This window comes from Kryptolebias marmoratus, linkage group LG13, assembly GCF_001649575.2.
Source record: "Kryptolebias marmoratus isolate JLee-2015 linkage group LG13, ASM164957v2, whole genome shotgun sequence".
In the NCBI taxonomy this organism is placed as follows: Eukaryota; Metazoa; Chordata; class Actinopteri; order Cyprinodontiformes; family Rivulidae; genus Kryptolebias; species Kryptolebias marmoratus.
The window spans coordinates 27,507,024-27,515,145 of NC_051442.1; the positions used below are offsets into that span (position 1 = coordinate 27,507,024).

Genomic DNA, 8,122 nt, shown 5'->3' on the forward strand with positions numbered 1-8,122 from the left:
GTTTTAAATTGTTAGTTTTAATTGTTAGTTTCAATTGTTAGTTTTGGTATCACTTGGTGCAAGATGTACTACTGTAAGCCCTACAATTTATTCTGTATTTTTATTATTACTATTATTATTATTTTTATTTTTTTCTTTTTCTTTTAATCTCTGTAGCACTTTGAGATTTCTTTGAAATATAAGGTGCGTTACAAATAAAATTTATTATTATTATTATTATTATTTTTAGGTGAAAAAAATCTGGTTACATTGTTAAACATAAAACCCTGAAAAGTAAAAAATGGAATTTGACAAACAAACAAACAAACAAAATATTCTATATGGCTCTAGTTGTAGGGATCACATACATATTTCACTCAATTGCAAACTACCATAAAAATTAGAGACTTTATTTTTGTAAGAGAGGAAAGTTATGAACTCAACAGGGAATCAAATAATTGTAGGTATTGGAAAACTCAAATGAACTTCATCTCATTTAAAAAAATCAATTAAATCAGCTTTTGTTTTGTTAGAAATGTAACAGATCTTGTTTTAAATGTATAACTGTACTGAAATGACATTGCTCCTGTAGTCAATGACCTTCCTGTCTGCCATTTGTGCTTTATTTTAAGAAAGAACACATCAGACATTTCCTTCCCATTTTAGCAAAAAATATTTAATGCTGTTTCTTCTTAAAAGGTTAGGAAAAAGAAACTTGATGATGATAGATATTTTTTGGATCATTTACCTGAAAGAGACAGATGTCCATCTGTAGTGTACATGGTTAAAAAACATTGTTCCACCTAAGCAGTGGCTGAATCTTAATGTTTGTATGTTTCCTGTGGGGGGCGGCAATGAGCTGAACATTAATAAAGACTGCCTGCAGATTTAAAAGAAGAATAAGAGCAGACAGAAGAATGAGAAAGGTACGGTACACTATCATGAGTTTTATCACCCACCATTAAAAAGCAAAGTTGGGCGATAATGTCGTTGCCCCCTTTTGCATGGACAAATTGTAGTGAAACTTACCGAAAATAATCACTGGATATACTTTTAAAATTGATTAACATTTGGAGTCAACTTGATTCAAGATGGCTGCAAACTGACCTTCAAAAACACAAAAAATATCTATAACTCAAACTTATAGACAATTACCTAAAACTTGGTGTGGTAGTAGCTAAGACTGAATCCCAACACATATTCTGAGTGCTAACATATTACATAGATCTAAGCTTAAAATTTTGTCGTTTACTTTTTTGGAGTCAACTCTGTTAGCAAAATGTCTCATGAACCACTAGACTGATTTTTTTGAAACTCTCAGATGTTTATCCATGAATGTTCATCTACAACTGATTAACTTTTGGAGTCAATCCAATTCAAGATGGTGGCCACAGCTAATCAACATTAGCCAAAAATACACAACTTAGTCAGTTTTAATTATAGAGCTAAAATTTGATGTAATAGTAGCTGAAAGTCTTTCACAACACACACTCTGAAGATGTTTAAAATCTTACTAGACATTACACATAAGGTTCTTTTCAAAGTATGACCAAAATGGTTATAACTCCATCATTTCTCAACATCAGATAATCTCAGTCTGAAACTGCCATGAAAACCACCCAGGTCATATGCATGCCTGGTGTACTACAAACTTTGGCTTTTACAATACACCACATAATAAAATATAAACAAAGATTTGCAAATGAAAGTACAAAATATAAGGTTAAGGTTCCAACTCCAGCATGACAAATAAATAAAATGAAGCTCTGATTTATGTATTTAAAAACAAAAAGCCTGAATATTTAGCATGTTGTAAAGATACTATTAGTAAAAACTGCAGCAAACTGTGGAGAGGAATCCTTCTGTAGCAGGAATTCAGTCACATAAGTTTTTCCTTTAGAAAGAAGAGAGAAACAAACACAACTATTTAAAATGGAGTTATGGGAACTGGAACATTCAGATGTTCTTTTAAGTTTGCCTAGGCTTTTCATATCATACTTGTGAATTGTAGTTTGTGTAATAGTCTGTATTATAAAAAAATTGTCAAATATAAATGTTATTCATTTTGCTGTTAACATTACCTATGCAATTAACTTAGCCTAAAACAAGTCAATTAACACTAACAGGTGTTGTGTTGAAACTGGTTTCACTGGTTTCAAATACAGTAAATTTCCAGCTATGAAGATCTTTTTCTCCTGTTACAGAAGACAGAAAAAATCAAGAAAAGAGATCACAATCTTTTTGTTTAGCATTTTACTTTAAATATCATTACTTAAAACATAGCTGATGATGGATTATCCTAGTCAGTGACATCAACTAGGCAGCCTTAAATTTCACAGTGACTCCTAATACAAATATTTCAAATGTTTTCAGTGTGAAATCCTATTGGAAAACCAAATATAGAGAGAAAATGGTGCATCTGGGTGTATAACTGCGCAAGGTGTCTCCTATTTTATTGGGCCTTTAACATCATTGTTTTCTGATTCAGGGAATAATCACAGCTGAAACTTGAAAGGAAACTCGTTTATTTCTTTAACAGCTTCTTCCTGTCTGTGCTGGAGTCTTTTATATATATATATATATATATATATATATATATATATATATATATATATATATATATAAACTCTAGAAGCCTGCATGTGGTGTTTCTGTTCTGTATTCGCTGAAAGGGTATATGCACCAGTGGGGAGTTGGTGTGTGTGAGACAGACAGACAGATGGAGGGAGAGCAGGAAGGAACCCGTATCAGGAGAAACACTTGAATGAATCTGAAGAATAGGATTTTACATGCAGAACAGCCACAATGCTTGACCCTGAATGGGCTCACAGAACCACCGTCTTTGATTCAAAAGATGCAAACCTGCAGGATTGGAGAGATTTAAATGTGTGTGTGTTCGTGTGTGTGAGAGAGAGAGAGAAAGAGAGAGTTTAACTGCCTTTTATCTTATATTTAAAAAAGAAAACATTTTTTTTTTAAAATCCAAACTTCATTTTGGCTAAATTACTAAAACAGATATTTTGTATTTGAAAAATAACTTTGTAACTCATCGGATTATAAAAAAAAAAAAACACCAAAATGTAATAAAACAAATACAATAGATGTCAGATAAGGTTGCTGTAACAGAGGCCTGTTGAACAACATGGCTCTGTAACCTAAAACGAGACAGTCATTTTTACCATCTACTAATTAAAATTTGTAAAAAGTTAAAAAACATAAAAAATTCTGATAAAATAATTTGTACTGTTTAATTATTTTATGCAATGTACAAATATTCTACTTTATGTTGCATTGTGGCATTTAGAGTTTCTTTCCTAAGTGTTAAGTAAAAAATTAAAAAGGAAAAGTAAAGTTCTGCACAAGAAGATTAAACCAAACTACTTGTTTGTATTAGTTTAGTTTTTACAGTAGTTCTTATTTTACTAATTTGTGAAAAATGAGATTAATTAAAATTAGTAGCTCACGTAAAAAAAAGTAAAACATTGCATCCTAAAGTTTTAAAATTAGTGAATATAAAAATAGACCTGTTTTTTTTGGCATTAAAAACTTAATTGTCCTCAAATAGAAGACCACAGTCTTTATTTAAGTGAACTGCTTAAGTGACTCTGCTTTTATTAGAGCCAGGTCTTTAGTTTTCATTTTTATAGGAATAATTTTTTGTATGTTACCAGTACATCTTTATTCATGCTTTAAAATGTAGTCATTTTCAGATGTGTTAAACTACTTTGACAAAAATTTGCCAGAAGTTTTAAGAAAGAATGTTATTTTTCTGGTGGTTTTGGAAAGTGATCGCACTGTCAGAAAGATGCATGAACAAAGCAGAGAACAGTCTATTAGCTCAACAGTAAAACTGATCATTGCATTTTAAATTAAAAACTCTAGCTGAACTAGACATTCTGCATGTGAAAACGTGTGAACCAGTGTGAATACTGAGTTCTCAGTGACTCTGCTGAAATTAGTTAAAGAAGCTGGAACTGAGCTGTTAAAGTTACAACAATAAAAACAAAAGTTAAAATTAGCAAAACTGTAGTGAACAGCTAAGACCAGCAAAACAGTAGCTAAAAGCTAAAATGAGGAAAAACAGTAACAATTTGTAAAATTATGGAAAACTGTAGCTAAAAACTAAAAACAGAGTAACTATGCTGAAGGAGATTTCAAAGAACACAAAGTCTTTCAGGGACTTGAAGTGTTCTCCATTCATCTTAGTGAGGAAAAAATGGAAATAAATTCAGATATTTTAAGAAATATAAAAGTAGCCGTAATGTCCTAAATGAGCTGAAGTTTTGATGTGTAAATGGTAAAACAGCTGAAAGTATGCTGAAGTAGTTCCAGTCCAAAAAAACATACAGAAAAAAAAACTACAAAGAGGAAAATAGCAGTGTGAATGTTGACTTAGCAGTCACTGTTACCTCATTCTGGTTCTGAAATGATGGGGAGCTGTGTACACAGAGCCTTTAGATTGACTGATATGAGTATTAACTTCACAGAGTTCACAGTAGGCAGCCTGCAGAAAGTATATGCATAAACTGCAAAAATCTGGGTGGGAAAACTGCTAAAAGTACCCTTTTCTATTGTCACTTTGAATTTAAATGTTACTCAGGTTCATGTATTTTCTGGTGGATGTAACAAGGATCACATGTGGCTCCAGAGCTGCAGGTTTCAGGCCCCTGACCTACAATATCACAAACGCTACAAACTGTTTCTGTAGAGTACTGTTAAAGCAATTTTTTTCTAGTTAAATTAATCAGATTTATCCAACCGCCACAAAGAAATAAATTCATTTGAGTTATTCTGAAATTTAAATAGGGACAGAAAGTGTCATTTAATTTAGTATAATAGTATTGTGTCCTCAACCAAAAAGCTGAAGACATGCTGAAAGGGAGTCAACACAGCTGCTGCCCAAAATTATAACTTAACTTGGTAATAAATTAAGATAAAATGCTTACATTTTGAGGTATGAGCTGTATTAAAAAATTGTAAAGAGAACCAAGATCAAAACAAATGTAATAGCTGCTACTAGTGGCTCATTATGGTCACCATGGTAACCACACACCTGTGTCTGTCATTCCTTGACAGTCAAATTAATCCGAGATGGACAAAAGGTTTGAACAGGATAGTATTTAAGGGTGCTTCAATTCAGGGAAGCACCCTTAAATGCTTCACTGCATTTAACTGGGGTCTGTGAGCAGACAGCAGGCAGCCCCTCACAGACCCCAGCAGCATTGTAAGTGTCTGACAGAATTATCTCTGTCAAGTGGCTGTCCGGCCACAGTTACATGATCTCATGAGTTACTTGCCCCCACCCCTCCACTCAGATTCAGCTAAAGCTGCCTTACACACACACACATACAACATCTGACCTAGAGGTCAAGGTGCACTGACTCCGAGGTTTGTCTAACTGGGCCTCTTGAAATTCTGGCTTTGCATTCCAGCGCCTGGGGAGGGGGGGCAGGCTTATTACCGGAGTGAGAGAAAGAGTGATAGAGAGTGAGAAAAAGAGGGAGGGGGTGGTTGAAAGAAGCTGGAAGGTATTATGTACTGCTTGCCTCCTTTTTCCCCTCCCACTCAGCCAGCCAGAGTTCTCCACCAAAGTGCAGGAAACTGTGAAAACTTGAACCTGCTCTCCTCCGGCTGCCTCGGCCTTCAAACCGGTTCGCTGTTTTCTTTCTGCCTGCGCATGTCCAAGGGGGGGGGCCCTTTCCTCTGCCTCCGTCTCTGGGCTGCATGGAAGAAGATCACTTTGTTTCTATTGCCTTTTTCCGCGGTGCTGCAGACACACATGGAGGAGAGGATTGAATGGAGGGGGGGGGGGTACAGCTGCAAGAGATCCCTCCATCTCCAGAGCAGGACTAAACGCTCCCCTCCCTCTCCCACTCCCCTTCTCTGTCTTTGACTCTCCCTCTGTCTTTCCCTCTCTCTCTCTGCTTTCTGCCTCTCGGAGGGGTGGGGGTGTCATATGGGAGCTCCAAAAAATTAAAGTGGATCGGAGATAGACGAGAGGAATCTTTGCTTTGTGGGCTCAGATGTCGGGTTCTGTACGGTAAGTGCTGTTCTATTCGACCTTTAGCACTTTTTTTAGAAGTTCTGTCTGCAAAAACCCTCCCTTCTGCTCAGATCCAGCTGGTGTTTCTTTCTGTTTCTCAAAAAGTGGTTGTTTTCGTTGGACTCAGTTCAGCTCTCAGGTACAGATCTTTCGTGCTTTATTTTTGTAAATATTCTGTGAGTTTTGAATTAAAATTCTGAGGGTCAAGGTGGAGTGATGTGTGGGGGGAATGAAAAGGAGGCCTCATGGGGGAAGGGAATCCGGAGGGGTCAAAGAGAACGGCTGCACAAAAATGCCACTGAAAACTTTTCTTCTGTTCTGACTTTTTCCACTGTGAAGCATCTGACTAGCGTTTCCAATGACAGAGATTTATTTATTTAGCTGCTTAGTGAGGATGCAGCAGAATGCAGTTACATCAGTCTGACAGGGTTAAGAAACACCAAAAAAATCTTCCTTTCATTCTGTATTTTATTCTTACATTTCTTCTGCAAAATGAAGTTTTTCCCTAAGTATAAATACCAGTGACTCACTGCTGACTGCTGTTTTGAGCAGCAAGCATCAGTCCAGATTTCATCAGCATTTGGTAAAGTGAATCCAGATTTTTATAATATTGAAATGAAAGTTGTGGAATGACGGAACAAAAAGTTGAAACAGACAATGATAAATCTTGCTGCAGCTGCAAACTAATAGTTCCCTGCCGGCTCAGTGAATTAGCCCTTTGTGTGATCCAAATAATGGATACCTCGGGAGCGCTGCATTTGCATTTAGACACTAGTTTTTGTTTGGGTCTAGTGATACGTTTTACAACAGAAACAATGACTAGGAATTATTTTCATGAAAGTCCTTAGCACGTTAAAATTTATTATTTGTGTATGAATTAAATACACAAATAATATATGGTAACAAAAGTTTGCCATATAGCTAAACAAAGTTAAAATGAAAGGCCTTGCATTCCTTAAAGCATCAGAACCCGAGTCAGACAATACCCAGATTGGGACTGTCATACAAACATCTTAAAGTTATCTTACTTGCATTACTGTTGTAGTGAAGGTACACATGAGTCAGTACAGAGGGAAGGTTTAGACAGGACTTTTTAAATTACTCTCAGCACGTATTCTTTACAGAATCTGAGTTGTGTCTCTTTGTTTAGGTGAGATTAAAAAAGAAACACTAAAGTGCTACAATTTAGGTGAATATTCCTTATTCCTGGTTTTAAGGTCATCTTTACAAATCATCACAGTTTTTAATTAAAGGCCTAGAACACCTTGAAGTAATGCATATTGCCCGCTGCCTTTCATCTCAGGGTTTTAAACTAAAATCATCTTATGTTGAGAAATGGAGTGTAGTTGTTTTGGCCAAACCTTAAAAATAATGATCTCATGAGATATGTCAAGCTCAGAGCTGTGTTGAAGATGACTATTAGCTACTACCACATCAACAATCAGTGTTGTATCTTTAAAGCTAACTAAGTTATAGGCATTTTTGTGTTTTCTAAGTATAGTTGGCTGTGGCAGCCATCTTGCATTGGGTTGACTCCAAAAGGAGTTGCAGATGTACATCTAATTATTATGTCCTGACAGTTTCGTTAATTTCCATCCCGCGGTTTAAGAGATATTTTGCTAACTGACAGACAGCACTGACTTAAAATAGTTTTTAGAAAAAAAATTAAACAAGATCTGGTGATATCTGTTAGCGCTCAGAGTATGTGTTGAGGATCAGTCTCTGCTCCTACCACACCAAATTTGAGCTCTCTAGCTGTAAAATTGGCTAAGGTATAGGTTATTTTGTGTTTGATAAAATTACTTAATAATAATAAATAATAATAATAATAAATCCAATTTATACCGCACTTTTCATTAACAAAAATCTCAAAGTGCTACACAGTGCAAATTAAAATCAAAGATAAAAAATCAGAGATAAAAACAACATCATAAAAAACAAGCAGAATAGGCTTGCTTAAATAAAAAAATCTTCAAGCCTCTTTTAAAATCAATCAATGGTTGGGGAGCTCTCAAATAATCTGGGAGAGAGTTCCAGAGCCGGGGGGCAGCGACAGCAAAAGCCCGATCTCCCATGGACTTCAATCTGGAGCGAGGAAGG

At 35.5% G+C, this 8,122-nt stretch overlaps 1 long non-coding RNA gene across 2 annotated transcripts in view; it reads left to right on the forward strand.

Annotated features, from left to right (window-relative positions):
* Nucleotides 1-5,594: 5,594 nt before the first annotated feature.
* The window catches only part of LOC108248814, an 80,348-nt gene continuing 77,820 nt past the window's right edge, over nucleotides 5,595-8,122 (forward strand). Inside the window, exon 1 of one of the 2 annotated variants that reach the window (XR_005233941.1) lies at nucleotides 5,595-6,019. This is a non-coding gene — a long non-coding RNA (uncharacterized LOC108248814). The remainder of the gene's footprint in view (nucleotides 6,020-8,122) is intronic. The other variant, XR_001809163.3, reaches the window with a different exon arrangement.